Source organism: Myotis davidii, unplaced genomic scaffold, assembly GCF_000327345.1.
Source record: "Myotis davidii unplaced genomic scaffold, ASM32734v1 scaffold32, whole genome shotgun sequence".
In the NCBI taxonomy this organism is placed as follows: Eukaryota; Metazoa; Chordata; class Mammalia; order Chiroptera; family Vespertilionidae; genus Myotis; species Myotis davidii.
This window is the reverse complement of record NW_006286587.1, coordinates 3933448-3942140: the sequence shown is the minus strand read 5'-3', so window position 1 is coordinate 3942140 and position 8693 is coordinate 3933448.

Genomic DNA, 8693 nt, shown 5'->3' with positions numbered 1-8693 from the left:
GCCGCTGACGGGGGCGCTCGCGCCTCCAGCCCCTGTCCTCACCGGGGGAGATCTCCTGGGGCGCCTGACCCTGGCTCTCGCTCCTGGGGCGCCGTCCGGGACAGATGAGGGGGTTAAGCCCGGATTTCCCTAACTGGCCCGTTATTTAACTTTCAGTTTGAAGTTTTTCGGTAATAGACCATTCAAAACAAAACAAAACAAAACTCAACCAAGTTACAGGGCATCGTGGCATAGGCGTGGGGTAGACAATTCTGTAAAAGAAAACTAGAGTTTGCAAACTGGGTGTTATTTAAGCTTTAACACAGAGATATATGTTTGTATACATGTAAATACATGTGTACATTTATATTTATGTAAATGTGCACATATTTTATTCGGATAAATGTAATATACAAATAAACGTGTTTATGTCTCTATAAATATACCTATACATGTAAGTATATGCTAATGAAAGCACATATGTCTATAACTATGCCTGTATATGTGAAATGGATGTCATCCTGCTATACATGACACGTGCAATGGACTGTGTGTGTGTGTGTCAGCGTGAAGAGAGGATGAGAGGGATTTTATTTCTTTTTATGGTAGCAATCACTTCATGCCTTGTGATATTTATCTCGCCCAGCTCTGAGGCAGGTGATGAGTAGTTCAGAGGAAGGTAAAATAATGCACAGTGTGAGCCAAGCCTACAAGACAATTCTGGTTTGAGACCTTAGAACCTTCTGTTCCAACCCCTTCCACCAGGCCCCAGCAGCAGACTGTGCCATATGGTCTAGCTCCTCCGATGAAATATTCCCCAAGTCCACTGCACTCTGAGTTTCCAGGCTTCCCCCTCCCTCTCGGAATTCCACGGTCCTCCACACAACGTGCAATGGAGTCACCCAAAGGATCCCAGAAGCCAAGGGTGAAAAAAATGTTGAAAAAGGCCAGATGGCAAAACCAAGCTTGCCTGCACAGCACCTTGAAGTCTGCGAAGCAGAAAGGGAAAAATCTGATTCGGGAGCTCATAACAATCTACTACCCATGTGTATTATTTTTTCAGTGGGGAAGCTAAAACAATTCCAGGTTCTGCTCACCTAAATCGGATTAGCAACCCACAGAGGGGAATTAGGCACTGGCTGTTTCTGAAAGTATAAAGGTCAAATAAGGTATTTCAGAGGAAACCTACCTACTAGGAAAATAAATGGGGAGCTGGGGTTCAGCAAGATATTCAAGCACTTCTTTCCCCCCCCTGAAAATAAAGGGCCATGAAAGTTGACTGTTATTCTGAATCACTGGACACCGAACTTGGCAATAGAACAGATTCTACTCACAGACACAAGTTTAAAGTGTTTATTGTGCTCTCGAAGCTATTTCCTTTCCTAAAGTTTAATTGAGAAGTTAACAATTGTTTCTGTCATCAGTGAGATTTAAAAAACAAAACAAAACTGATGAGACCTAAAGCAGTGTGTAGCTTTTAAAGGGAAAGGAGAAAGTTGATAGCTGTTGGAAGCTCTTCAAGTAAAGATGAAAAATAAATCTCTGGTGATGACATCAAGGATGTCTCCCAGCTTTAGGCCTTCATAACTTGCGAAATGGGAACCTTGTTAGTTTGTGAAATAATCTTCGATAGTCACGAGTCTGAGGGAAACCTGGCGTTTCTGGACACTCTATTCCGTTTCAGTCTTGCCCATCACAGGATCGCTCTGTGGGTGATTGTGCGATTTCTGAGGGACTGCTGAATGAACGCCTTTCCCAAGCACAACTTCCTAAATTTTGGCTCTCTTTCTGTCTTAAGAGCCAGTCAGTCTCTTTGGTTGTTTTTTAGAGATGGCTGCCCTCTTGTGGTAAAAATGAGTTCAAACGCCTTGGAGAGAGAAGTCAATAAAATAGATAATCTCTAAAGACAGCATTGGGATACAAAGTACAGGATGACCATACCTATTCAATTTTTACGCAGTAGGAATAGTTAAAAATGATAAATCGAAATGGAGATGAGCTATCTCTTTTTATTCTCTGTGTTAATAGCCACCTTCAACCTTCATCTCAGAACGCAGGGTTATTAGTTTGAGGCAACCCTATCTGTTTGCCTTTAAAATACCACCAATTGCTAGCTATGGGCAATTCCATCTCTTCCAAAGGTTCAGTGAAAGTTTTTCATCCCATAAGGTGAGATTTATTCTTTCTTGGTGTATCAAATTTGGTGTATTTGCCAGGTGTGGGGCATGGGAAGCGTGGGAGTGTGAAATTGTTTGGGGGAGGGAAGATGGTAGTTTCAAATTCAGCCTGAAAACTTCAGAGCGGGCAGCAAGTTATGTAGAAAAGAAAAGCAAAACCTACCAGGTAAGGATTCTGTATAGAGGAGGTTGCTGCTCTTCCAGTCATTTCTTGCCAGTTTTTGAAGAGATACCAGAAATCCGCATTTGATTCTGTGTGGACTTGGCCTGGTATGAAATTAAGTACTTAAAGAGTCATACTTTGGCAACTTCTCCTTTAGAAGTTCAGCCCAGATAATGTTTTATTGCATCCTGAAGCTATTAGCATTCACCATTGTTCTTGCTAGGCCAACCATTATGCAAATGAACCTTAAAATAATGATCCTCACTATTGTAAGGGCTATAGAAGGCATTCAATGATCCATGTTCCTTGTAATTGTCATTCCACTGAAACCTGTGGCAACTCCCCAGAGAAACCTCCAGGCTTCTTAACATATCTCTTGCTTTGTTACTAGTGTGACACCCAACACCAATTCTACCTGGATGAGTTTCTTTCACAGGAACCAGGAGGAACCGCAAAAGGGCAGCACTTAGTCAAACTTTTACCTATTTGATGTATATTTAGATATGGTAGGAAGGATGGGTGCAGTGGAGTAATTTATTTGCAAAACCAGGCCTAGTAGGTCAAATCAGGGTTATTGATTTCATCTTAAAAATTAAGAGAGAATGCATTTTGTGACTTGACTAGATTGCATTTTAGGATGCACACAGTAAGCGGTCTACAGATAAGACATGGTTGGGTGACTTAGCTCCTAATTCTGTGGTTCGGCAATGGATAGCTGAACTTAAAATAATCATCTCTTCACCTCATCTGTTGATCAGGATAAATAAATACATGGTCTGCCTGTCTCAGATAACATGTATGGACTTGGAAAATTTAACAATATCCTACATAAAAGATCCTGATTGCTATGCACTCTATGTATCTTTAAATGCATTTTTGGCTTTCTGACTAAAATATTATGGTCGATTTTGAGAGAGATAGGACTTTTTATACCTTTTTCCTTGTTTCTAACTATTTTTATCATATTACTAAAGAGTGGGTATTTTTCAAGAAAGGTCATCACTTGGGTCAACCTAAGGCAATAACAAATTCTCAGTCTCACTTCCTTCATGAATAATATGTAGAGATTAATAGCTGATCTCCTCACAGAGCTGTTGTTAAAAATAAATGTGAAGATATGTGTCAAGACAAAATGTTGCAAAATTAGAATTACTATACACATGCAAATTAAGATAATTGATTCTTAGAAGAATGAATGTTTTCTTATTTTTCTTTTGCACTTGGGAGATACCACAAATGAATGTTAAATAAACACATGCACCAGAAAAATCATAATGGTCTTCCAATAAGCTATTTTAGATATCTATTCAAATTATTTTATTACCAACTATCAACATATTTGTCTAACTTGTCAATAATATTTAAATGTTTTGATCTTGTGTTAATTAGATTGTGAAGAGTCAATGATTCCATACAGTAGGAGTCTTGATTTCATTTAGTAGGAGCAACCCAAAGCCATGACATCAGATAAGAAAATGTAGGATTGCCCTGGCTTGTGTGGCTCAGTTGGTTGGGCATCGTCCTGTGCACCAAAAGGTTGCTGGTTAGATTCCCAGTAAGATCGCATGTGGGTTGTGACCTTGAACCCTGGTTGGGAGCTTGATCCCTGGTTGGGGTCATGCAGAAGTCAGCTGATCGATATCCTACTCTCACATGAATGTTTCTTTCTCTCTCTTTAAAAATCAATAAAAATCTTTATTTTTAAAGAAAGTAAAATGTAGTGTTGTGTTTTGAGGACCAAGGTTGGTAGTTCATATTTGGAGTTGGGTTTGGATAAGGACAAGGCAGTACATACTAAGTTAAGTATTATCCTTATTCTTCAGGCCGGGATCCAGCAGGAAAACGATGGCACATTCTTTAACAAAGAATTTAACAAAGTTTACCAAAAGGAAATGGTACAAAAGTGTGGGTAGAGTTGAGGGAAAATGACAAGGAACGGTGAAGTACCCTGCCCTGCTTTAGGAAGCTCTTCAACCCTTAAGTCTACAGGGGTATGGGGTGAACAGGGATAGCCTAATAGAAGCTAGAGCCATTGGCAGAGTGGGGACCCTCTGATTGAGGGACCCCTGGGAAAGAGCTGGAAGTGAGAACAAATGGCTCAACCTTTCTTCCCTCCTAATCTCTGAATATCTGTTGATTTCTCCGCTGACCTAATTGGACCAGAAGACGTACTTCAGTCACCTAGTGCCATGTAACAAGCTACCACAAGTGTAATGGCTTGATGCCCCTTTACCTCACAGTTTCTATGGGTCAGGAATCTACTTAGGGTCTCACAAGGCTGCAGTCAAGGTGTTGGTCAGAGCGGCAGCCTCATTTAAGGCTTGGTGTACATTTCCAAATTCACAAGCTTCTTGGCCTAATTCATTTCCTTACAGCTTAGAATTCACTTATGATCACTTCTTTTGTCCAGTCAAAGAACATCTCTTTACTAGACCTTATTCTAAAAGACTCACCTGATTGTATTAGCCTGACCTGGATAACCTCCCTTTTGATGAACTCAAATTGATTAGGAACCTTAATTATATCTACAAAACCTCATCACCCATTGCCATATAACATAACCTAATAAGAGGAGTCATATCCCATCATATACATACACCCAGATCATTCTCAAAGGGAGGATATTATGTCGAAGCTGGAAATCTCAGTCTACACAACCCACAGAGATTAACCTGTCAGTCACAGAGCAAGGGTGGATCTGGGGGTGCAAAGAGAGAATACCCAACATGGTCAGTTTTGAAAGATAAGCAGACTTCAAGACCTTGAGATTGTTTGCTTTTTATTTTAAATTAAAAAGAAAATGTATTGATTTTTAGAGAGAGAAGGAGAGGGAGAGAGAGAAACATTGATGTGAGAGTGAAATATTGATTGGCTGCCTCCTGCACGCACCCCAAAAGAGAGCAAACCCACAACCTGGGCATGTTCCCTGACATGGAATCAAACCGGCAACCTTTCAGTGCAGGGGACAATGCCCAACCAACTGAACCACACTGGCCAGGGCATACCTCAAGATTTTTGACTGGTAGTCTGAGAGTTTGGACTGTATTCTGTATAAATGGATCATTGTGAAATAATTTTACCAGAGGAATGGCATGGCTGGAGATGCATGTTAGTAAAAAAATTTCATGTGTGGTAGAGTATAGTGGAAGGGAAAGGGGAGTATAGAGAAACTGGAGGTAAAGGGACCAGATAGTAGCTTTTGTAATTATTCATACAAGTGGTAATGGGGGCCTAAAGTCCACATGAAAAATAAGCTTATGTGAAAACTACAAAGGAGATGAGATGGGCAAGTGTGGCATGGAAATGGGTAGAGGGAGGAGTACCTGTAAGTTTGGAGCTTGGGTGAGAGACAACTAGAAGTGCTGATAAGAGTGAGGAGTGTGAACAGGAACCAATGGGAAATTCAGGGGTGGTTCTTTGTGGAAGTACTTATGAGAGGCTGGTTAAATATCCTCATGGAAGTATAAAACAGATAATTAGACACTGGTCTGGGGTTCAGGAAAAAGCTTAGGGGATTGTGTTGCAGATTTCTGAGCTAAGGCTTACCCATACAAAGAGGAATAACTGCCAAAGAAGGTATAGAAGACGTTGCAGAAAAGTTTTAGAGAAGTGAAAAACAGACAATGGTAACTTGTCCTAGAATTCATTGGAAGGGTTTCTTTCAGAAGAAGAGGCTGGTCCACAGTCTTCAGTGCCGGTGAAACTTGGGGAACAACAGATAAACTAAGAGTTTACAGCACCTCTTTGATGTTGTTTCTAGATCACAGGATAGAAGAAAAATGAAGTGGGAAGGAGGCTACATGGAACTGAAGGAGGAGTGAGGTGAGGTAGTTGAATAAAAAAGTGAAAGAACATAATGAGAAGGAAATATTGGTATTTGAAAAGTATCTCCAAATAGTTCATGAAATAGTTAACGCTATCTGGAGGCCTTTAGCAAAACCAACACAGGGTTTGCGCATTGGCTTTGTTGGAAAATTTCTGTATGGTTATTTCCTTTTTACAAGAAGAAATCTCCCAGGAGAATAGTATATTCCTGAGTTTTAATTAATACTCAGGGATTCTTCATCTACTATTTATAACTTTATTTGCATGTTTCTGCACCTGTCACAATTTGTTGGGCCACATGCAGTTCAGTAAGTCTGGCATAGTTACTTCTAGACTGTGAGTCATCCTCATGGCTCCATAGAACCCACATTGGACCAATGGCAAATTCTTTTCATCTCCGTTACCTACTAATTAGTAAGAGAATTTTGCAAAGGTAAAAGGGCTTTGAGGGCAGCAAGGTTAGAATTATGATAAAAATGCTTAGATTGAACAATAGCAACTCAAGAGAATCATGTTGACCAATGGTTTTTAATGGATATTCTGGTGGTGGGAATATTACACAAATTGTCTTAATGGGAGACAAAAAATGTTTTGCCTTCTGCCCTAATTAATGTAGAACTGGCTGACTGAGCAAATAATTCAAGATATGTGTGACTGGAGAGATTTTGAGAAAATATTTCATCCTCTAGTATTTACTCTATAATGACCCACTCACGGGCACTGAAGACCCAATGTAACCCATATGTCAATGGCCACACAGCTCCCCAGCCCAGACCTCTCCAGTGCACACCTGATTGCCAACTGAGGCCCTTCCCCATGTGAAGAAGTGTGCTCTGCTCACATGTGTGGCTGGCCAGAAGAGCTAGGAAATTATTACCCACCCAGGAACAGCACTCAACTAATCACCTCCCTCAGACCTCTGGGTGGGGTACTCTGAAGTGGGGTACTCTGAGGTGTATGCTCGAAACTGACTCCCAAACTTCCAGTCACCCACAGTGATAATTGGCTTGATAATGCCTCCTTTATTGGAGGCCTTCCCTTCCCTGCCTCGATTCTCCATTCCCCCGATGGTGTTTTTTCCTCCACTTCCCTGGAACTGACTTGTACTCAAATCCCTGTCTTAAAGTCAGCTTCTGGGGCAACTCAAAATAAACACTGGATATTCTACTGACTTGAGATAGCCCTATCTGAAGTGCCTCAAATTCAAATCACACTCTGCCAAGATTGAAATGAAATTGTTGGCTTTGGAAACCTATTTCCTTCACTTTGTTCATTTATTCATTCAATGACTTTTACTTTTCCAGGCTCTGCTAAGTTTCTGGGGCTACAAAGATGAATAGGGTGAGTTATACAAACCAATCAAATAGAAGTTTACACAAGGTACAGAAATGGAACCAAGAATAGAGTGACCACCTTCCCTTGCAGATCACATGTTTCCTCGGGGCGGGGGGCAGTGGGGGGCAGAGAAGGAATACTTGAGTTGAATCATGAAAACTGAGCAGGTGTTGGGAAGATAGGCAAGGGGGAAGGGAATTGCAGGCAGGAGGAACAGCAGGGGTAAAGGCAGGAAAGCATGAAACATCAAGATGCATTAAAGAAATGGCCGGCAATTTAGTGTGACTGGACAGAAGAGGTGAAAGGGGTGCCAGCATTTTGCTGGGCAAAAGGAATTTGGACTTTTCCCCATAGGACCTACTTTGAGAAAAATCTTTTTTGGTAGAAGTGAGCATGATGGCTTGGAGGAGCGCCAGATCGGAGGCAGAAGGACAAATTAAAAGGGTGTTGTAATTATTTAAGCAAGAGATGAGGAGTCCTTGAACTCAGCAAAAGCATGGGGTGAAGGAGAAGGCTATAGAAGACTAAAAAGATAAGATGTTATGGCACGTAGCCCACGGGGAATGAAAAAGGAGTTGGAATGACATTAACCAGCATAGAAAGTGCAGAAAAAGGAACATGCTCAATTTATAAGTATGTAGAGATTTAGAAAATTCTTTAAAAGATTTGTGTGGCTTCCAGAATCCAAAATTTAAGTTCCCAACTATCAGTGATTATAGCCTGAAAATTATTCCCCCAAAGTCATTCATGTCAGTAAGCATATATCCAGGAATAAGTGAAGTCTATTTACAATGAGAAACTAATCATTTTAAGGTCTTAGGGTGTTATTTTGTTTGAGCAATTAATAAAAGACCAATTTGCATGCATAATGTAGTTAACAGATGGGCAATATTTGGCCTAATCCCAGAGTAGAAAAAATTTATAAGACAAATAAGGAAAACAGCCATTACATTAAATACCTTGAAAGTTAATGTTAACAGCAGACCTTCTGCATTTCTAACAATTAAATTTTGCTAACTTGATACTGACTCAGCAAACTACTCTTTCAGCATCTTACTAGACCAGTAAACTACTATGTACAGAAAAGATGCACATTTAGCGGTGTTAATTATTTTAATATGCTGATGAATAGAATTATTACATATTACATTTCAGAAGTGAAATAAAAGCTGAAATTTTACTTATTTACTAGAGGCCTGATGCACGAAATTCGC